We start from the raw sequence: 23480 nt of genomic DNA on the forward strand, positions 1-23480 counted from the left end.
TACGTCACATGGTATGGAATATGCCTTTGGCCACTTGGGGTCAGCTGTCCTGGCTGTGCCCCCTCCCAGCTTCTTGGGCACCTCCAGCCTTCTCAGTCGGTAGAGCATGAGAAGCTGAAAAGTCCTTGACTAGCGTAAGCACTACTTAGCAACAACTAAAACATCAGTGTGTTATCAACTTTGTTCTCATCCTAAATCCAAAACACAGCACTGTACCAGCTACTAGGAAGGAAATTAACTCTATCCCAGCCAAAACCAGGACAATATATTCTAGCGTATTGCTAAATGATGCAACATTTCAAGAGGCATTGCTTATTCTACTATCTCAGACACAAATATTATGGTCAACAGTCATCCCTGTCCTTGATGTTGAAAACTATTTATGTAAGACTGACAACAGAATTGTACGTCATTACAAAGAAAGGAATTTCATGTGATTTTCATTTCTTGCTTTTTTTTCTCTTTTGATGCAATTTTCTGAGTTGTTGCCACAGATTCTTTTCTCACAATTTGAGAAGGCTCTCATGTAGATATGTTAAGTCCCATTATAGCAGAAAAATCATTAGTTAACACAAATCTTTCTCATACACTTATTTGTTGCAGCTTCTTCATTATAAATTGAGGTCAGCAGTCTGAACAAGTGGATCATATTATCCACTTACAAAGCTTTTTATATTTCAAGCTCTTATACCTAATTTATCTTCATACTCCCCTATGAAATAGGCACAGCAATTAAGTATGATTATGCTCATTTTCCTAATTAGGTATCAAGTTGCCTCAATGTTAAATATCTTCCATAAGGTTATACAGTGAATGAAAAGCGGGAATTCTTACCCTTCCCCAGTGCTTGACTACAAGTTCATGGGCATCTGGGAACACACCTAAAAGTTCATAGGGAGCTGATTTGATTTTTCTTTATGAGGAACATATTTAGTCATCAGCACTAAAAGGGTTAAAACAACATCACCATCAAACATTCCTAGTCATGTGATGCAGAACCCCTATGTGACTGTCCCACTCTTGCCCTCATCCAAACTATCTGTCCTGTCCATTCCCAAAGAAAGAGATAAACTATGCACTTTTTAGTTTCCCCCCTGCATAAGCAAAATGCAAAATATGGAGAAGTTGAAACATATGTACAAATCACTATGCAAAATACATTATTTTATTTCTACTAATTATCACATTAGCCTTTTTTTTTTTTGCTTTTTTAGCCTACTTACAAAAGTAATTATTAAAAGGCTGGAAACAGATAGAGGAAACCACTCGCAGAAGCATAGTTTAAGCATCAGACTTCCTGCACTGACCATTGGGTCAAAGCTATCATTAGCATAATTGCAGAACAGCCAGTGGAGCTTTCACAAATGTGAATAACAGTGTAAAGGGCAGGTACATTATTTATAAATTAATTTCCCCTGGCCCTGAATAAAAAGATAATAATCATAAAGGGCTCATTTTTCCTCTTATTCATTCAATCATATCAGTTAAAATATCAGTTTACAAAGCACATAAAGTTTAATTTGGATCCAATGGAATATAGCAAGCACCGCTTGCTCTCTTGGACTTTTACTCCCTGGTTCCTATTATCCCATCAGTAGGTCTTAAAGCCAACCTGTGTTTCCAGACTCGGGCTTTATAGGGAAACTCTCCTAGTTTTCACATTGCTGAATTCTGTGGCCTGACTCACACATCACACATCAGTCACGTGTATCACAAAGATGAGCATACCAAACTTTCTTTTTCAAGAATAGGAAAAAAAGCATATCTAATATCGAAAGTGCAGACATGAAAAATCATTTTTCATGAAGAAATGGCCATCCTCTTTTCTACAGTTCTGTTTTCTTTTTAAACAAAGTTACGTTAGCCATTTGTTAAAGAAATGAACAATTGGGAAAAAAGTATTGAGACATTTGGATCCAAATTTGTTACATCAGATATTTTGAATGATTCCAAAGAGAGATGAATGACTGAGTAACAAAGCTGAGTTCAAGAGACAAATTCAAAGTAGGGTTCTCATTTTTAATGGCATATCCTAGACAAATGGTTCCAGTTATCTCTCTGTAAGACACAATAAATGACGAAACAAATTCAGGTTTGATAGCATTATTAGTCACACTTCCATGAAGACACCAACTTCCTGTATTAAGCCACACCAGTCAGAGGCCAAAGATGAGGATACACACTATTAAACACCAAAATCTAGGAGGAGTTTCTAATAGCAGAATGGGTTTCAGCTGGTGGTAGAAGAACCCCCCGGGCGTCCCCTCCTCTTCTGGCAGCGAGGGTTCGGTGGGTGGGACTGCTGCCACACAGCTCTTGCCACGGGGTGCCTGTGTCCCAGTATGCAAAGAAGGAAAGTGTTTACCTTTGCTGCTCATTAGCTGTCTGTAATGAACTATGGAAAAGAAGACAAGAGTTTGTGCTAGGGCATTCAGAGGACTCAACTCCACCTGTTTAGATTCCATTATGTTGTTGAAAAGCTTGTCAATGGTCTTTGTCTTTTAAGGCCTAAAACACAGGCATCCAAATTTCTCTGTTGAGATTCTATTTATTACTTTTATCATCAGTCTTTGATATTGAAATGTTATCCATACTATTTTTCTCATGTGAAAAATCTTTGTTCACAGATAAGACACAGTAAGCAAAAAGCTCCCAGCCTTTGTTGATGTTCATTCTTTTTCTATAACTACCTAATCTCTTTCAGAGGTATCTAGTATCTGCCAGAGGTATTTTTTATCCTTACTTCAGAGGTACTTCTGAAGATAACGTGTTGTTAGCTTTGGAATGTACTAATTACACAAGCACAAATGGAATTTCAGAAACTTCTCCTGGGGCCAATATGCTTTCAGACTGCCCTATAGGGGATGGCCTCCATTTGCATAGTGGGTTGTGGTTTTTAAATTTTATTCCAGAGTTAGGATGAAATGAAAATACTTGTTAGGATACTATGTATACTGAGTCAATGGATGAGGTGGACAAAGGATGGGGAAGAATTTCTCCTGATGATACTACCTTTCTTCCCTTCACAAATGTACACTGAGGAATTGTTCCCCCATTAAAAAAATAAAAAATGTTACAAAAATAAGAAGAGTTTTATTTAAATAATCTTAACAGTGACAACTTTCTCCTTATGAGTATTAGTACGTCTTCTAAACGTCTCTCTTCTCAAAAAGCTTACTTGTAATTTAGGCACAACCATTTCACTCAGACTCACCATCAGGCAATAGCTGTTACAGTAGCAAGAAAACTTACTGATCATTCTAATTAAGTTACCCAATAATGCTAACAATTAGTGATTTAGGTCACTGCTGTATGATTACTGACTGGTTTTTTTCTCATAAAACTATGAAACATACAGATTTATGGGTAGAGCAACCATAGGTTAAGCAGGTCTGATGTTGGTTAATAAAATCTAAAAATAATTAGAAAAAATATTCTCCATGCCAGATTTATTTTGGCACGAACATGCATGAAGATTATGCTGTGTAGTTAGTGCCAAGCTGGATAGCTTTGTACACTAATTCCAAAATGAGGTATAGAGTTTATGACAACCATCTGCTGAGATCTCTTCCCCATCCTGCCCAAGTGAAATTAAAATATTGATCAAAACAGTTTCTTTGTGAAACTGGAAAATTTAATAGTAAAGTTGTTACCTACACTTGCATATAACAATGTCTGCCTTCTCTTTATAAATTGTGGATGATAAAACAAGAGTTTTCTACATGTAAGATCAAGTCTGCCTTTTTCTTATTCAGCGTTCTTGAATACTGAAAGCCATAGACACCAAAATTGAGAGTAAGGCAGAGTTAGCTCTAAAGTTGTAACTACAATCCTGAACTTTTTCCTGCTCAGATTTATCTGATCTTGAAGACAACAAAACTTCATGTGTTCCCAATACTTTTGTCCCAAAGTTCACCAGAGCACAGACTTTTGTGCTGGCAACCATTCACAACCGGCGCAGGCTTAAATGGTATGAGCTCTTCAGCTTGATTTCTGAACACAAGGTCTACCTTAATTGCAGTGCCTTGAGAGGCTCTGTCTAGTATATATCAGAACACGCTCAATACACGTTTACAGCATCAGGTGTCTCACAAAACGCACCTGTTGGTGTTGCTCTCTTTAAACTGCAAAAAGCAGCAAGAGAGAATACTGCACATGAAGAAACAGCTTCCCTGTTGGAGCTTCTGCTCTGGGAGTCTGGGATCAGCTTTGCTTGATGGAGTTCAGAACCACGTTTTGTCATTTCCCAGGAGCCTATGTTAATGGTCAAAGCATACACTAGGAGATGAACAGAACAGCGTGGAGGAGAGAAGACACATCCCACTCTATCTGTTGCACTAATACAACCTGCAGGTAAGAATTTAATATCCCCTAAACTGAGGACCACTCTCTGGATATGCGTTTTAACCTCAGTATTAAAGTAGTAACATTAGCTAAAAGTTAATTCTTCTCCTTGTCAGTTAGAATTTATTAAAATTACTTTGAAAAGATAATTCCTGTACTCTGCCTTATGCTTTCAGGACTTTTTATATATTTACATTCAACAATGAGCCCAGAGTGGAAGGGCCACCCTATCAACACTCCAGACTCCTGTTAGAGCTTCCTTTTCTCTTTGTTCGGGGAATATTTCCAGTTTCCCTAAGCTTGAAATATAGCAAGTAGAATAATGAAATACCTATCTCTATTTTTGGACTACTATGCAACACTCATAGCTTCTCTACAAGCAACTGGAGGTGAAGGCCTCCAGACATGACAGGTTTACAGAATACAAGCATGAATTAATATTACTCATACTAAACTGAGAAGAGATGTTTGATTTGCTTTAATTTTCTCTAAATAGTTTAATAACTATGGATATGTTCAATGATTTAAAATTTATTTAAGAATTACTAGAGAATAAAGGGTGGAGAACAGTTACTCACTGGCACAAAGAACTGCATACCCCTACAGTTCATTCTTACAATTACTTGATTCAGTTCTCCCCAAGGGATTTCACAGCTGCCAGCAATGTTTTGACATCGTAAATAAAAAAGTATGGGGTGACTTCTGTATGTTCTTTGTAGTCTTAAATGGTAGATATAAGAATTTTACAGGAGTCTACAATTGCTAAAACAAATATTAATATATATTCAATAAAATACAATATTTAATCACAAAAGTAAAAATAGGCTGCTAGTGCATTCTGGAAAATCTGCAGACAAAAATTCTATATTAATTAACTAGCTGTTTTATTTAATTGCTACATGAATTTATAGATAATAAAATAAAATATATGCTTTATATTAATTTTAATATGTCCATAGACAGGGTGGAAGAATGGCTTTTTCAACAAGAGCCCTTGTCAGTCAACTGCACGGATTTAATAGTGCTCAGGGTACATTGTGTACTGAAAAACATTGCTTGTAGAACCGTTGTTTTATCAGCTACAAACGTTAGAAACTATACAGTGAATGAGAAAGGAGAGCATGGGATAGACAGATCAGTTGGACTGGGCAAGTCAGCTATGCCAAGTCTTATTCTTAGGGGTTTCAGTTTCTACACTGAGATTCCCAGAACTTGACTTAATGTCATGCAGCAACCAGAACTGCAATCAAAGTCAATGAGACCCTTGCTACGATGAACAGTTTTCTCAAAACACTTAATGTTGGATTCTCTGGTCAATGAGATTAAAAGTACCTCAGATTAAGTGCTCCACAGGAGTGAAAACACCGACCCTAATCCCAAACAGCTCAATATGAAGTGACAGTTAAAAAGCCAGAAAAGCTTCAGAAATCATCAAAAAGGGTACTGAGAAAAAGACAGTTGATTTTACTCATGTAAAATCCTGTGTACCAAGTGAAATTCTGGTCTGCCCATCTCAGGATGGATGTAATGGAGTTGCATGGAGGATGGATAACTATATAATGGAGGATGTAATTGAGAGATGGTACAAAGGAAGGTAACTAAAATGAACCAGGGGATGGAGCAGCTATCTTATGAGGTGAGACTTCAGACACCTGGACTCTTCTGTTTAGAGAAGTGAATGGTCACAGAATCACAGAATGGTTGAGGATGGAAGAGACCTCCAGAGGTCATCTGGTCCAACCCCCCTGCTCAAGCAGGACCATCTAGAGCCAGTTGCCCAGGACTGTGTCTAGATAGCTTTTGAATATCTCCAGGAATGGAGACTCCATAACCTCTCTGGGCAACCTGTGCCAGTGCTCATTCACCCTCACAGTGAAAAAGTGTTTCCTTAATTTCAGAGGGAACCTCCCATGTTTCAGTTTGTGCCCATTGCCTCTGGTCCTGTCACCGGGCACCACTGAAAAGAGCCTGGCTCTGTCTTCTTTGCACCATCCCTTCAGGTATTTATATGCATTGATGAGATCCCCCTGAGCTTTCTCTTCTCCAGGCTGAACAGTCCCAGCTCTGTCAGCACCTATTCATATGAGAGATGCTCCAGTCCCTCAGTCATCATCATGACCCTTTGCTGGTCTCTCTCCAGTATGTCCATCTCTCTCTTGTGCTGGGGAGCCCAGAACTGGACACGGTAAATATTGAAGGGGATAAGACTGAGGTTTACAAAATAATGAAATAATTTGACCATGGATAAACTGAGTAAGGAACTGTAATACACCAAATCTCTCTCCTCCCCCTGCCCACCTCCCCCAACGGAAGTCGCAGAGGGCAGTCCACTGAGCTAGCAGGAGCGAGGTTTAAACAGGTGAAAGAAAATATTTTACACAACAGGTAGGGAATTTCTAGAACTTGTTTTCACAGGAACATGCAGAAGCACGTGGTATCAGCAGATTAAAAATGGGATAAGACCATAAACAATTGCTACATTTTGGAGTTGTTGTTAATAACTCTTTGCTGAAATCCAGACTGGCTTATTTCTTTCAGGATGCCGATGAAAATTCAAAACAGTACTGCTCGTAACGGAACATAGCAATATTTTTTAACTTTAATTTCTTTTGTTACTTAAATGCAACAACATTTTCACAAGCTACAGCCAAAAACAATACAACAAATTTAATGTCTCTAATTTTGATTTTTCTGTATATGTTTTTAATGGTCCTTTTACAAGGCATGCAGATTGTTTTCACAAGAACAAGTCAGCATTGGCAGGGGGATATAGATTACCTGCATTACTCTCTTCCATCTCTAAATCCCACAACATTATAATTAGCATGTTAGTTTTCATGCTGAGTGTTTTCCTATTAATGGTATTACTCAAACAAAAAAATTCAAAGTAATTAAAATCAGGAAAAACTCCAGGTTTCTGTGAGGCTTTCCTTCTAGAGCACTGGTACTCCTCTATCATGCCTTCAGAACTTTCCATTTCAACCATTACGTTTTATCCTTCAAAGACTTTTCTGCTATTTCCCTTGAGTTTTTGCAATTAGTACAGAACTTGGCATCTAGAATGGTTGGAAGAGGCAGGACTTTAGAACACTGATGTGCTCTAACAACTGATATAGCAGTGAGAAGAAAGAAAAAATTGCAAAATACCACGTTTCTACACTTTTCCTGTACAAACAGTAGTTAAATTTGTAGTGGCCCTGAACACAAAAAACATAATCAAAAAAATGAAAGGTTTTTTTTTCCTTTTCAGTGATAAATTATGTGCATATAGCTAAAAGAAACACTTGCATTTCAAATTGCCTTGCACAGTTTGCTTGCAGATACTACATCCATAAGGATATAGGTACCTGGCTAATCTTAGGCAGGTTAATTCCTGAAATTCTGGCTTTGGTAATTTTATCTTTTGGTATTCACACCTTCAATCATTATCATCAATATAACTATACAACACATGCAACCAAGAGAAAATTAAGGAAATCCTATTTTGCTTCATCAATCTTCAAAAAATAAAAAGGTAAATATCAGTTGAATGTTGATCCCTCACTTCTCAGGATGATACACATACAATCCAGAATCCTTAATCAAAGTGTGCTGATTTCCAATTTGGATTTTGCATGTTATCTAGGGTTTGAGGAACTTAAAAATTTAAGCAAATCTTGAGAGCTGGGAAGCCTCAAGAACAAACATGAATGAAAATATTTCATCTCAGCTTGAAGAGAGTGACAAGAGTGCGGTTCAGCTGTTTTCAAATTATGTGACAGTGCTGAAGGACTACTCTAGAGAATTATTGTTTTTTTAATATTGCCTTGCTCAATACATCCCAAGTGGGTCTGAGAGAAAAGTCACAGCATAAAAGACAGAAAATGAAAATTTCATTGTGACAGAGAAATTTTTCACATGGGAAACATTTTCAAGCTTTTTCATTCCCAGCTGGCTGGAGAGAATTATAAGTTATCAGAAACCTCTTATGATACTATCTATTGTTAATGTTTTTAATATCTCCCACAGTAAAAACTGTGAAAGCAATCAAGCCACTGACATTTTCTTTCCTCTTTCACTACCGCTTTTATCTGATTAAAACATAAATAGAGATACCTAAGCCACCCAGAAAAGATAAAACAGGCTTTTATCTTTTTTGTGAGCCTGCTTACATCCCGAATTGTTTTGGTTATCATTTTTGCACAATAATGTCCCTCTGCTGTATGCTACACTTTTAATATTTCAGGATTGATAGGTTGTCTTTTCTTGGGTTAGTGCGGGGCTTAATTCTTGTATATGGGGCTCCTCGTGCTGACTTGACTCATCTTGGTCATGGTCAGACTGCCATAAAAGAAAATGCTAAAAAATGTTCATTCAAAAAGTGGAACATTTAGAGTTGCTGAAAGTAGCAGAGCTCCCCCAGACATCCAGAAGAACTCCTTTCCACCAGCCGAGGCCTCCTGGTACCCATCACACCCATCTGAGAATGAAAGTGGTTGTGGGTTTATGTGCTAGGTCCTGAGACTATTTTGGAAACCCGTTTTTTGTGAATGATGAATGACGTATGGGATTATAAATAGTCACTATGAAAACCTCTGTATTGCTGAAAAGCTCCGTCCACGCATATTTATCACGTGCTGGCAGATTTAGGTCATACCTCTGCCAAAACAGGGACAGTGATGAATTCCCCCCAGCCTGCGATCACCTGTTCAGAACTGAAGGCCAAGTTTGCTTGATTTTAAGCCCATGTTGAGCAAATCAGTGAGGGTAACTGCAGTCATACAAGGCTTCAGAAAGGGTCTCGGGGTTTTTTGACGAAGAAGTGCAGGAAAGTTCAGGCAAATCAATTAAGAAGTCATGACAAGGCACAGAAAATGTCTGCGTGCAGAATTGTATTCAGCTCTTTCATTCCCGATTTAGAAGAAATCCATAGAGGAACTTCGCTCTATACCTGTAGTTGATTCACCTCTATCTCCTTCCCTAAATGTTCCTGTGTAGTCAAGATTTGAGATTCTTGGATGAAAACCATTATAACATTATAATTAGTAGACTCAGCTACATAACATTACAAAGGCAATACACTCTACTCACAATATAATCTAATCAAATGAATGAGATATCTTAGGCTCTTAATTTCTTCAAGTGCTCCCCCACCTTCCGACGACTTCTATTGTCTTGTTTCATTTATGTGATGTGAAGTATCATGGTCACACGTTACCGGGAGGCAACTCAGCTTCATGTTTATTCACAGGTCACAGACCCAGGGAGTATCTGAGAAGTCCTCTGTCAACAAACTAAACCGTACCTTGAAGCAAACAGCACAATGACTAAGCGCTGAGCACAGTCTGAATGTGTTTCATGTGGCAGAGACTACACTTTTTCAGATACATTCTGTGCCTAATTCTGTGTCTGAATATATTAAAAAAATCTGGCCCGTATGTCAGCTCACTTGAGTCTGCAAAGATCTCTTGAGATCAAGAAGCAATAATTCACCAACCGAAGTACTAACCTCATGGCTGCATCCCACCTGAATGAAATCTTCAGCCTAGAACAGCACATACAAACACCTCTGCTGCCTTTGTTTAGAGATAACACCTTCTTGGCAAGTCCTGCTGAAATTACTCATGTCAGTGGCCCAACCGACTTTTAAGTCTGTAGCTACTAGAACAAAAACCCAAATGGCGACATTCATTTTCTGAGAACATCACCTGTAAACCAAAATTTTGGAAAATGATTTAAGCAACAAGAAGAATATGCTCCTTTATTAATGCAGGCTGTACTAGTACACTTCACTTAATCAGGACGCAGTTAATTACGAAATCTGGTTAATTGGGACATTTCCTAGGGAGCTGAATTAAACCAAATGAGTTTTGACTGGCAAGGGACAATGGTTAACTGGGATGATAATTCCACTTAATTGGTATGCCTGCAGGCAGTTAAGTGGTCTGTGAGGCTCAGAGGCTAGTAACAGCCTTTCTTTCCTCAACACACCTGTGCCCATCCAAAATCAGTAAAACAAAATGGTTTTAATGCCCCCATGTACGCATTAAGCATTGCTCAAATGTTCACTCTCTTCAAGAGGTCATCATCGTAAGACTTTTAAGGAACTTGGTAGTGCTAAATTTTTCCAAATACATTTCATCTCAGAGTAAGGAAATAAATGAGCAAGATTTCTCCCTTGTGTTGGAATATTTTACTGCCAAAGTTTCTCTCAGCCATCAGACTCTAATATTGGAAAATTAAAAAAAAAAAAGAAAAGAAAAGATGTGAGAGTTACTTCTAGTACAAAACTGTATTTGCCGTTCACAGTCATCTTGCCTTGAGATAATAAAAAGCAGTCTTCATTTTTCCCTCTAGCAGAAAGAAATGTAAGACTTGGTTTCCTTTGCTCCCCATGGAGTTTTGCTGAACTAAATCCAGCCTTGCTGACTTCCACCTGAAACTTCACCATAAAAGCCCCAAGGTAACACCCAGAGTCTTCTGTTCACCACCTTCCCCAAACACACTGGCTGCATTGCTTCAGATCCCTCCCAGGCCATCAGCCCATGTCTTACCCAGCTCACTTCTGTACTGCAAGCGTGCCTCCAGCTGCCTCGACTATTTGGCTCTTAAGATGGCATGATGGATTGTGGTGGGTTGACCCTGGCTGGATGCCAGGTGCCCACCAAGCCACTCTATCACTCCCCTCCTCAGCTGGACAGGGGAGGGAAAATATAACAAAAGGCTTGTGGGTCAAGATAAGGACAGGGAGAGATCACTCACCAATTACCGTCACGGGCAAAACAGACTCAACTCGGAAATTAATTTATTACCAGTCAAATCAGAGAAGCGTACTGAGAAATAAAACCAAATCTTAAAACAGCTTCCTGCTACCCCTCCCTTCTTCCCAGGCTCAACTTCACTCCCAAATTCTCTACCTCCTCCCCCTCAGCGGTACAGGGGGGTGGGGAATGGGGGTTGCAGTCAGTTCATCACACATTGTCTCTGCCGCTCCTTCCTCCTCAGGGGGAGGACTCCTCACACTCTTCCCCTGCTCCAGCGTCGGGTCCCTCCCACGGGAGACAGTTCTTCATGAACTGCTCCAACGTGGGTCCCTTCCCCGGGGTGCAGTCCTTCAGGAACAGACTGCTCCAGCGTGGGTCCCCCACAGGGTCACAAGTCTTGCCAGCAAACCTGCTTCAGCATGGGCTCCTCTCTCCATGGGTCCACAGGTCCTGCCAAGAGTCTGCTCCAGCACGGGCTTCCCACGGGGTCACAGCCTCCTTTGGGCCCATCCACCTACTCCAGTGCGGGGTCCTCCACAGGCTGCAGGTGGCTATATCTGCTCCACCGAGGACCTCCATGGGCTGCAGGGGGACAGCCTGCCTCACCATGGTCTTCACCACGGGCTGCAGGGGAATCTCTGCCAGCGCCTGGAGCATCTCCTCCCCCTCCTTCTTCACTGACCTTGGTGTCTGCAGAGTCGTTTCTCTCATATATTCTCACTCCTCTCTTCTGGCTGCTGTTCTCACAGCAGTTTTTTTCCCCCTTCTTAAATATATTATCCCAGAGGCGCTACCACCGTCACTGATGGGCTCAGCCTTGGCCAGTGGCAGGTCCGCCTTATAGCCGGCTGGCATTAGCTCCATGGGACATGGGGGAAGCTTCTAGCAGCTTCTCACAGAAACCACCCCTGTAGCCCCCTGCTACCAAAACCTTGCCATGCAAACCCAACACACGGATTTACTGCCGCTACGTGATGTTGTTTGGGAAAGCTAAAATGCATAAATGTTGACTGGAATGTTTATCTTAAAAAGTTAAAGTTTTCCTTGATGGAGATACTATTTTGAAACTCATCTTGACCAAGAAACCAGTTTTCGCATAGCATGTAGACACTATCTTTAAAGTCTGTACTCCTCCAATTTGTTTGAAATTTTTCGATTTCAAATTTTCTGACTGACACATAGATACCACAGCTACGTTAGTCTCGTTTCTTTAAGGAAATTGGAGAAAAATACATTTCTCACTATTTTTTCCCTTACTGTATCATAGCAGAATGCTTAATTTAAAATTATAAAAAGAAGTTAAAGACTTAATGGTAAGTTGGGCAAGCTTTCACATAAACTCCATCTTTTCCTGGAGCATATGAACTAACAACACTGGAAAGTCGGAGAGAAAAATGATAAAGCAATCACCAAGTATCTGAAAATTAATACACTGTGATGTGTATTTATTGCACTAAAGAAAATAATGAAATTATTAAGAGTAAGCTTTCAATATTTAATCAATGTTAGAATCTAGTTAAAAAGACAATCGTTACCACTTATGTGATTCACTAAAACTCTGTTGCTGATGGGCAATTTAAAAATGTCTACAACTGTAAACATCCCTGTGTATGAAGGGAAATACTATTTTCACAATATTTCTTTCTTTGGGATGTCTGTATAATTTGGACAATTCTGTATCGGCCAATCATCTTCTAGAAGATGCTTCCTACATCCCTTTGGTAAGTGTAGTCCTACAACTTGAGCCAGTGCGTTAGTATGCCACTGTCTGGCTCTACCAGTTCAAGATCTAAGTCTATTAAGAAAGGAACTATATAGACTATTACAGGGGGGAAAAAGGGGGAAAAAAGTGGTGGTCGGGAAGTTTTTATATGTCCTTATAAAGTATATACTACTTTACTATATAGGTACTATAAAGTACCCTATTTCTTCCCAGGGACCTTTTCAGGAAGGGAGGAAATAGGAGCCTGTTCCCAACCCCGGTCACATGAACTTCATGAACATGAAATGTCATTAGCAGCACTCTCAAAAATCTCCTGAGGATATAATCTCCAAATCATGCTTTTTAACTGGAAAAGAGACTGTTCAGTTGTTCACTAATTTATATTTATGACCTTACAATGTATAAATTTAACTAGCAATTTTACAAAAGGGGAATATAACTAAGCAAACCCTATTAAAGTAATGAGACAAAAAAGAGTGCTTTTTATTAAAATCAATGCTTTATGGCAGTGTCAGGCTCCATCTTTTCTAACTTAACCTTGAAGAAAATAAATTGCTTCTCTGATTTTAATTCAACTAGCAATTCTCCACTAAAATATCTCAGCCCTAAAATATCTAAAGCTTTGCAGGGGATCTTGTCACCATCTGCAGAGCTGTTCTTTGTAATGTTGTCTGCTTTTCTGAGTGCAATGAGTAAACATTCAAAGCATGAAGAAATTATTGTAATAGATCCCTGACTTCTGGGCTGTTTATCAGTGCTATGACATCTGTCCATGGACACAATGTAGTCACCTTTATCCCTTATTCATACACATAAACCTGGAAATCCTTTCCTGCTATACACAGCCCACAGTAAAGATCCAACACAAAAGAAAGCAAGTCTTGCATTTCCCTGGGACATAATCCCAGGGTCTCACTCTGTTAACACTGTTACTAGAGGAGTTTGTACTCAGTGGAACTCCACACTGATCAGTTCCAGCAAAAACTTTGGTATGATCCTAGGTCAAAATGTAATTTAGTTATTCACCTTGTCCAGTTTCAATTATTTCCCACAAATTAAATATATCACCAGGCAGCTTTAAACTGCATTATGCAGCTTGGAATGGCATAATTTTCTTACTCTTTTCCCCAGGCTCAGAAAAAGAAGTCAGAATTACCGTTTCAAAAATGCAGTGAGACCATAGTTTGAGAAGCCTTTTAAATCCTTTTTCTTCAAAAAAGCAAAGGACCTCTATAGAAGACTTGGGAAAGAATAAATATACATGAAAACACAACAGAGAAGATCACTGAACTTCTGAAAAGACCCTGTAGTCAAATTGTCATTCCCAGGAGGAGACAGAGTCCCAAATGAATAAGTCCCGGGAGACTGATAAAGAGAGCCACACTAACTCATGAGATGTCCATCTCTCATTCTCCAAAACCAGGTAAACTGCAATGTTATTAAGGGCAGTTTCTGCTGATAAGTACTCACTGTAATTTCCTTGATTACCTACCTAAGCATTCCTGGATCATGCTAGTTAAATTGTTGCAGACCTGTTCTGAACCAGGAATCTCTAGCAACTCTATCCTGCTATGTTCTCCTTTCCTTTCCTCTGGCAAGTATGAGCGGAGCCTGCCTTGCCTCTCATCCATCCATTGCAGGGGAAGCTCATTCCAACCCTCTTCTTTGACACTGAAATAATTTCTTTTCCACCTTTGTTTTAAAGTTTTATATCCACGATCTCCCCAGACTGCAGTTGCCTAGAAGACTCTCTCAAGCAATTCTGCAATGGTAAGTAATGGTAAGAGTTGCATCTTTGCAGATGTCCTGAAAAGATGCAAGTAGAGGCCCAGCAGGCTTCTCTCACCAATACTCACCTTCCACCTGGGGTGCATAAAACTTCTGAGCTACTTCTCGTTCCATTAGATGGCCTTCAGCATTCAGAATTGCAAACACGTAACTTAGTAAACAAACATTTCATTTCCAGCAACCTTTGTCAAAAGTTCCTACTCCTTGAGTTTGACTTAGACCAAACAATGATCAGAGAATGCTCTACCCTCCGCCCAAGTATTGAACAGCCTTTTGCAAATAAATACCCTGGACAACTGACTACCTGATTGCCACCCCACCCCGTCCTCCTGGATGACAAAGCCTCTGAACACCCTGTAATACTGTGACATCCCAGAGGCAAGCAGATTTCATTAGCATTAGGGTTTTGAGATTTTTATCTACAATTTTGGTTGCTAGAATTAAACAAATAAATATTACCATAAGACAGATGTTATTATAAAACCATCAGCCTGCATAGTAAGATCTTTTGTTGTAGATCATCAAAGTCATAGATCTCCAAATTATGAAAGCCTGTCACTACGAGAAGAAAGCCACAGGCTCTGCTCGTCATTACAAGGATTGCATATAGAGCTTCTACTTAAGTGTCATCAGAAAAAACACAGAACCAGTCCTGGGAACAGGGCCTCTAAGCCAGGAGTTCTTCCTGCAGCAATGTGCCCTTTTTACTGGGTTACAGCATCAGCACCTTTGGGGCCATTTTGCCTTTGCCCTCTCAGATCTTGCATTCAGAATTACAGTGTTGTCTAGTTTGAACAGGACAGAGGGGGAACAGCTTAAATTTCAATCTTTCCTGCAGGATGGTGGCTACAATTGGGCACTAAAACCTGATACCTCTGAGAGCCCCACATTCTGCCTTCTCACTTGCAAACTTACCATCACTCCAGAAGAAATGATCTAGTCTTTCTCAATGGCTTAAATCTGCCAAAATTCTTACATGTCATTTCCTAACATCCTCATTCAACTGCTCACATATAAGATCCACCATTATTGTTTACTGGGGCAAATTTTGGCCATGAACTTGGTGATTATTTTTAAAAATTATTTTTCTGTCATCATCATGCTAATTACAGTGATGATATTTAAGTGCATAACTGTATGTAATTCATCTTATGTAGGTACGCCCAGATTATCAATAGAAGTATTCTGGAGTGCATAGTTGATGATGAGTTAACTCAGAAGAATTAATGCATTTGTAGCAACTAAGTCTTCAGGCTCTCCATATTTTTGTCTCGGAGCATAGAATAGTGAGAAGAGCCCAGACCAGCTCGTGTGACTTTGTGTTTTGTAGGAGCCAATGCATTTGAGTGTGTGAGAGTGTGCAGCTCTGTGTATAAATGTGTGCCCACAAGGCTAACACCATTGTTCAAGAACGAAATATTTTCAGCAGAGCTTTTATGGTTTTCTGCTCTTGGACAACCATTAGCAGTCCCTTACCCAAGTCTTCTAGTAATATTGTTTCAAATGTTAACTGCAAGAGGAACAAATGTTAATTTTTGGATGGTTAACACATTATGAGACAAGTTGCTGAAAAAAAAAAATAGGTAATAGCATTGTGGTGAATAAAATTCAGATTTATTTCCTAACTTCCACCAACTATAAAGTATTTGTATACATGACTAACTTTGGTCCCCCTGAAAGCTTTAACTACTAAACTCCCATCTTATTTCTGAAGAAGTACTCTGTGATTTCACTACAGAACTCTAGAGTAAAACTGATCTGATTCCATTTAATATTGATGTCTATGGAAAAAAATAAAATACGTCATTTAGTGCCTTTTTCTCTGAGTCCTCTGATATTTTCTATTGTATGTTTGATCTTTCCTGCCAGCTGTGCTTATTCCTGACTTTTCACCATCCCTGCTGTTCTAAACCTCCCCCCATTCCTCCAACCTCACTTGAGAAAATATGACAAGAAAATATGACAAGAAAATATGACAAGAAAATATGGCAACTACTGTGTGTGGTTTTGTGTTTTGTTTGGGGGGGGGGGTTAATTTGGAAATTTTACAGTTAGGGTCAGTTATTTTTCAACCAACGCACATGAAAAGGTGATGTCATCATGCTGGCCTTCTCACAACATCTTTGCAGGTATTGTGACATTTTAAATAGCTTTTTTAATAGCAAGGAGCAAAAATTCAAATGGGAATTTGGACCCTAGTTGGTCTGTCAATCTCAATGAAATTAAAGCTATTAATATTCCATCAAAAGTGTGAGCATGCTGTAATAATTGATCATAATTTCTCTTTGAAATAAAGAACATGCAATGCTTAATATATTAATGCAATGTGTAATTTTTATGTGGAGTTTACCAGTTGTTGCCTATGCCCTCCTATGAAATGCTTCCATCACACTTAAAATGAAAAATATAAAAATAAATAATATAAACAAGTATTGTTTTCTCATAGACTTTGGAATTCATTTTTCATAACTAAAAGAACTGCAAATATTTATGCTACAGTTGATTTAAAAACTACTTTTCCTGAAAATTTAAACAAAATTTAAGGCACCTACATTTTTCATAGATGCTGGAACCACAGATAGTATCTTTCTACTGCTATTCATCATTGGTTTTTTTTTTTTCCCATTAATTTAATTTAATTTAATTTTCTTTATTCCCCTTGGTTTTCCTTTCACTTTCACATCCCGTTATTTTTATTTTCTCCATTCTTTTATGCCTTATATGTGGTCCCATCTCCAGATGGGAGAGATGGGGCAAACATCAGATTAGAGGATCTCAGTGAGAAGCTCAGTGGTGGGATCTAGCACAGTATGTAATGGTACCCAAAACAAAGTACAGAAAAGATCCTTTTTTTTAAGCACTATCTCGTGGGAAAAGAGGAGACAGGAAGATGATTCTATGATTCTATGATTCTAAGATGGTACTTTACTTCAAGGACAGTGTTCACAAGAGAAGATTCAGGCCCTCAGATAATAGAAGTTAGAGCTTTCTTCAGGAAGGGGATGGAGTATAGGTGTGCACGTGTTACAGACCACTTCATCTGTGCAAGAAAAAAAAATGTTCCTTAAACTTCTGCTCCTACTACATGGGTAGAAAAAAAGTATATAATGGGACCGACTTAATCTTGGGGATATCTGCTAGTATCATAACATGCAACTGAAACAAAACTATAATGTTGCGAAAACAGGCTAGGTTGTCATTGCCTAAAGAAAAGTCTGAGTTCAATGTAGAGCAAGTCAGTAGTGAAACTATCCTGACGTGTAGGCTCAACTTGAAAATTCATTGATGCCTAGGTACACACTGATCTTGATATGTTTTCTGTAATTTTGTATCAGGAATAGAGTCATCATTTTAAAAGGGTTAACCTTTTTGAAACTGGAGTTGTTCTTGGCATACCTGTCTGGGAATGTGAGTCTGCAGCCAGAAGTGTTATTGAAAGCTGGGACCTGTTGAAGAGCATCCTGCAGGCTGCCCCCATAACCCAAGTGCCGCAGATATTAAAAAGGCAGCACTGGGCAATAAGCTGTTTTAGGTTAAATGCCTATTTCAGAACAAAAACAACGTAAAAATGATAGTAAAAAGGATGGACAAGTATTTTTTCAACGTAGGTGACTGATAATGGAAGCAAAAGGTATCAGTGAAATGAGAGTGATCAGTATAATCAAGGGCAACATACAGGCATTTGGAAATACAATATGATTACTCCCCTCAATTCTCCCCCACCCCACTCGAAAATGTAGGTCGAACAGAGTTCTGTTTCTAGATTAAGTTGTAAATACTGTTACAGAAAAGACTGAGACATTTAACTCATGTTTCAGTTCTGTATTTGCAATGAAAATTGAGGTTTTATTTATCCCAGCTGATGTAGATAGAAAGTTTTACCTCTCTAATAGAATAGGACGAGACTGTTTCCGTTGTATGCAATCATTTCCAGATCCAGCACCTCAGCTGAATTTTTTATCACTTATTGTCTTGATTTAAAACTGAGATGGAATTAGCAGGGATTACACTGAATGATTTGCAAGCTGGCATTGTGGTATATTTATTTTTTAATTATTATTATTTGAGAGAAATCAAAATGCAGAGCAACGTCCTCAGAAATCACTTCTTGGCTCAACACTATTAAATATTCTTACTATTTGGACAATTATATCAAATCTTTCTTGGTACTGCTTTGTAAACTAGTGGGTGGTAAAAATGTGAAGGCTAAATTACTATCACAAATCTACGTGGCTCTTCTGACTACAGGGTCAGGATTCAAGACTTGACATGAGAAAGCAGTCAAATACATTTTGAAAACATTTGTGAACAGTATATGTAGAATGTCTTAGGGAGGAGAGACTAGTTTGGAGAGCATTACTTAGCCGGTATTATGATCAAGGGTCTAATGAAGAGCTGTCTGTGCAGTTCCATTTCTACATAAGACTATTAGACTATTGTGTCCAGAATTCAGACTTACTGCAGAGTGCAAGGAGGGGCTGAGGAAATTAGTTCAAGACACCCCCCCCCCCCAAAAAAAAAAAAAAAAAAGCCTTATGAAATGAGGCTTAACAACAATATTCTGTTTACTGAAGAACTGGTTTGAGGAAACATCTGATTTCTTTGTCTCTCTCTCTCTGGAGACCCAAAGAGATACCCAATAACTGGAGAGAGCAGGAGGTGCTTTTAATGCGGCAAAGACACAGAACTACTGACTGGAAACTGAATTTAGGGGCAAAAAAGCACCAACCTTGAAAATAGGCATAGTTTCCTACCAGTAAGGGTAATTAAAGCTTAGCAGGAAGATGATGAACTCCAGATCACCTGGAGCGCTTGAAGTGAGATTTGATATCTTTCTGAAACATATATTTAGTACAGTTTTTAGGAGAAATTCTACCACCTGTGTGGGCTGAGGCTCGAAGGGAAGAGTCGTACTTCCCAGTTTCAGAATCTGTGAATCTATAAATTCTCCCTTGATTTCCTCTTCGCAAGTTCTGGGGACACAGAACTGCCTAGATTATTCCCATCGCTCTCAATACATGCCTAAGAAAGATGTGCATAAGTCGCTTAGAAGGGTCAAGAAGCCTTTCTGACCCCACCAGGATACCAGGCAGATGCATTCTTTCCTATCCTTATAACTGTTTTCCCCAGAAATACCTGTGAGCCACAAGAAACCTGCCACCCTTAGGGACAGGACACCAGTCAGTTTATGCCAGTAGAGAGAAATCTCTCAGGTGCATCACATAATGCTTTACTCCTGTACACAGAAAGAAAACTGCCAGGTTTAGGATCAAAAAGGGATTCTCCCTCCCTTCCTGATTCTCGGTCTCTGATCAGACTGCTCGGAAAGATTCATTTTTCCATAAATAAAAGTCCTCAGTGGCTCATTCAGGTAGTTTTCCTCACCTGCTGTGGGTGCAGTAGCAGAGTACTTGTCGTGCAGAGCAGCTGGATGACCTGAGAGCAGGATGCGCAACTAAATCTGGTGGTCTTGGTATAAGGGTAGCTGGATGAAATCTAACAGCCTAACATTATATAATAATAGACTACACTATATTATAGTAATATACTTTCTAATAAGTATAGCGATATATATCTTTATACGGAACACAATACATACACTATAATAATGTATAATAATATACACAAACTCAATGTAGATTCTCTGTTCCCTCTGGCCTTAAACTATATAAAATCACTTCTAGCTCAGAACTGATTAAAGGGCTGAAGTACAAGTCAAGATTTAATTGATATACTGTATAAATAGCCTTCGACTATGGCCCCTGGATATGGTAATTTACATAAAAACAGGCTAGGGTTTGGCAGAAAATGAAATACGTTCAGGTTTTGTTTGTTTGCCATTTTAATAATACGGATGTGACTCAGATAGCTGTTTAGTTTGATACGTGATGCAGGAGAAATTATTTTTTAAGTGATACTGCAACACATGATTGCACTGCGAAGCAAAATGGGCTTTTGCATTCCAGCAGAAAATATGATTTCTGACCATGCAAAAAGTTGAGCTGTGAGTGAAGGCTGATTAACCAAATTAAATAGAAATCTCTTTAAACATACTGCAACATATTCATACTGTTTGAGAGGCAGATGGAGTGGTAAAACCACATTCTCATGCAGGTATGCAATAACGTATCTGGGACTCATACCATTTTATGACATGAATCACTGTACCACATTGAAGATGCTGTAGTAAAGCAGACTGTCAGGATTCCCATTGCACAAATATTTTTCAGAGCTTTGTATCACCTCTGTTTTTAACTGCACCTGCTTTCAGTTTGGTATGCAAGCTCTTACCCTGGATGCAGTTCATTTTACAGACTGACGTAAATCTATTAAGTGCTTTTCAAAGCAAGTTACACAGAAAAGCATAGACCAGCCAATACCCAAGGCATGATCTGTCTTTCTGATGTGTTTATAGACAGAAGAGAAATCTCAATCAAAATCAGAGCAAAATCTTTGTTTAATTTAGCGTTGGTTTCTTTCACCGATTTTCAACTGATCAGTTTAAGGATAATGACTGGGCAGAGATTATAGCTGTTTATCATGTAACTTAGCACCATGTTACATATGCAATCGCCCTTTTTGACATTGAGAGGATTTTCTTAGCCCCTCTGAGATAATAGCTCTGGTTTCCTGAACCTGCTGTAACTACTGTTATTTTACACCTCTTGATTGCTTTTCCCCCTCTGTTGTAGCTCAGTGGCCCACATGTGTTTGGCACCTAAGGAAATCAGGCTAGGGAGTTGTGAGTAGATTAAAGCAACTCAGAAATAGTGTCTTTAGAGCAAAGCATTATTTATTCACTTCCTCAAAAGTAACAATGATGTAAAGCAAATAATGAAAACAATGAACAGCTGTTAATGGTCACTAAAAGTGATATTTTTTTTTCTCTGCAAAGTTCTCCATGACCTTTTGAAACCCTCACTGGTTGGAAAAAATCACCTTCTGCCTGTGTTTCCCTACCAGTTGTCCCACTGACAATTCCCGGACAGTATATGTCTATTCATTTTACCGTAATCTTAGAGCCTAATTAAGAGCCTGGGGTCAACTACTGTTCAAAATCTTACTTTTGAATTTTAACACAGTTTATAAAAGTGACGAAACAATCAAAAGTAAAATTCTGAAAAATAAGGACTTTCCATTGTTTCTAGTTCCTTCTTGTACTATCCTGCTCAGGCTAACTCTGCTAAGTATCCATTACAAACAGAAATGTAAGTATGTACCTTAATCAGAAATAGCCACAGATCCGGCCAAGCTTGTTGCACTGCCTGCTTCCAAAAATTTCTTACTTCCTCCAATCTGGCCCTAAAAACTCTGATTTTCAACAGTGCTGTGACCGAGTTGTTACTCACCAGGTCATTCACAAGTTATGCAGCCATGAAAATTATGCTGAAGTTGAATTAGTGTCCAACAGACACAAATCTTGTTCTAGCATGTCTAAAGGAGAGAGTTCCAATTTTTTTCCATCTTTAGTTACTAAGAAATGTAATCATCATCAAAGAGTTTTCAAACAGCTGAGAGAAAATGGCAAGCAAGTAGGTAGATAGTAATTGTTCTCAAGTCATTTAAATAGGAAATATGAGATACTTCTTCTTGAGCATGCTTTTGTTGACTTCTGCATCTACCCTCAGCCTTCCTCTCTGAATGAGCTCCTGCCTCCAGTCACTAGTGAGATTCTGTCCCATCATTCCCAACTGACTCCGATTTCCAGCTTTGGGTACCAGACTGCCTCACTCCTCTTTCTCCATAAGGCCTCCAGTCAGCTCTGAACAAAATTGATCACTAGACTCTAGTGTCATCATGTGACTCCAGAAAGATTACGTTTCATATAGACTTTCTTTTAAAAAAAGGCTTATGTACCTATGAGAGTTTCATTTCGTTTTAATCTAAGTCACCAATGGTTTCCCTTTGTAGTCAATGGACTATGGGCAGGTCCAGAGAACGATTCCTCTCTTATTAAAATCCTTTTCTAGTTTCACGCTTACTTTACCTGGAGGTATGCCTCTCATCTTGATGTTTCCAAAGTAAAGTGTCTAAACCTAGCAGGGACGCAGGATATAAGACGCATCCTAATTCTCAGCATTTTTTACATGTTAGCGTAAGCGGGCTGATGGCTGGGGATGCACTTTGAGGCACCACTCTCACACAAGACGTCTCTTCACCCGCTCAATGGCTACAGATTTTGCTACACGGTCTAAGTATTGCACCACCTGTGCCCCTCTGTAGGTCTCACCTGAAGGAACCTGCTGTGCTGAAAGAGGAATATGCTGAAATGAAATAATCTAATATCAAGATGCAAATCTCCATCTTCAAAATTTGATACACAAACCAGGTTTGATAGACAAAGAAGTTTCACATACCAACTCCTTAAGAAAACTGCTACAGACTCACCTATTTAGGGAAACTTTCTTAGTAAGAAGTTTTGAGCCCTGTCACTTACATCATACAAGTGATAGATTTTTACAGGAATATCAGGTGTCACTAACACAATTAATTTTATCCACAAAATTTCTCATTGAATATGAAATCAGGTTTGTTGACAAATTTATTTTTATCAAGCCATAAAAACATTAAAGCAGTGGTTAGATTCCTTTCTCAATTTTTTTATAAGTTGCAATCTTTCCCGACTATTCAGTGAAGGACTGGTGTCAGGCTGGTCACAGCATAATCACCACATAGTCATGCTGCTACAGCAAGTTTTTCTTTCACTGGCCAACGTTTCTATTCCACTGCTTGTCATTCCAACCCAATTAACTTTTGACTCACTGGTCAACTCCAGCTGTATCTGACAGATGTCCCGTAGTCCTAAAACAGTCAATCCTTCCCAGTTTCATGAAAGTGCTCATCCAGAAGGGTGAGGAAGATACTGTTAGTGCCCTTACTGA

The 23480-nt window shown here is 38.9% G+C and overlaps 1 protein-coding gene and 1 long non-coding RNA gene across 4 annotated transcripts in view; one reads left to right on the top strand and one right to left on the bottom strand.

Annotated features, from left to right (window-relative positions):
- The window catches only part of KHDRBS2 (KH RNA binding domain containing, signal transduction associated 2), a 420140-nt gene that overhangs the window by 181015 nt on the left and 215645 nt on the right, over window positions 1–23480 (bottom strand). The window lies entirely within an intron of this gene.
- LOC143158980 (uncharacterized) lies at window positions 4149–16586 on the top strand. The gene is made up of 4 exons (XR_012995084.1): window positions 4149–4353; window positions 13942–14233; window positions 14516–14580; window positions 16468–16586. It is a non-coding gene; the product is annotated as an uncharacterized LOC143158980 (long non-coding RNA).

This window comes from Aptenodytes patagonicus, chromosome 3 (assembly GCF_965638725.1).
Source record: "Aptenodytes patagonicus chromosome 3, bAptPat1.pri.cur, whole genome shotgun sequence".
Lineage (NCBI taxonomy): Eukaryota > Metazoa > Chordata > Aves > Sphenisciformes > Spheniscidae > Aptenodytes > Aptenodytes patagonicus.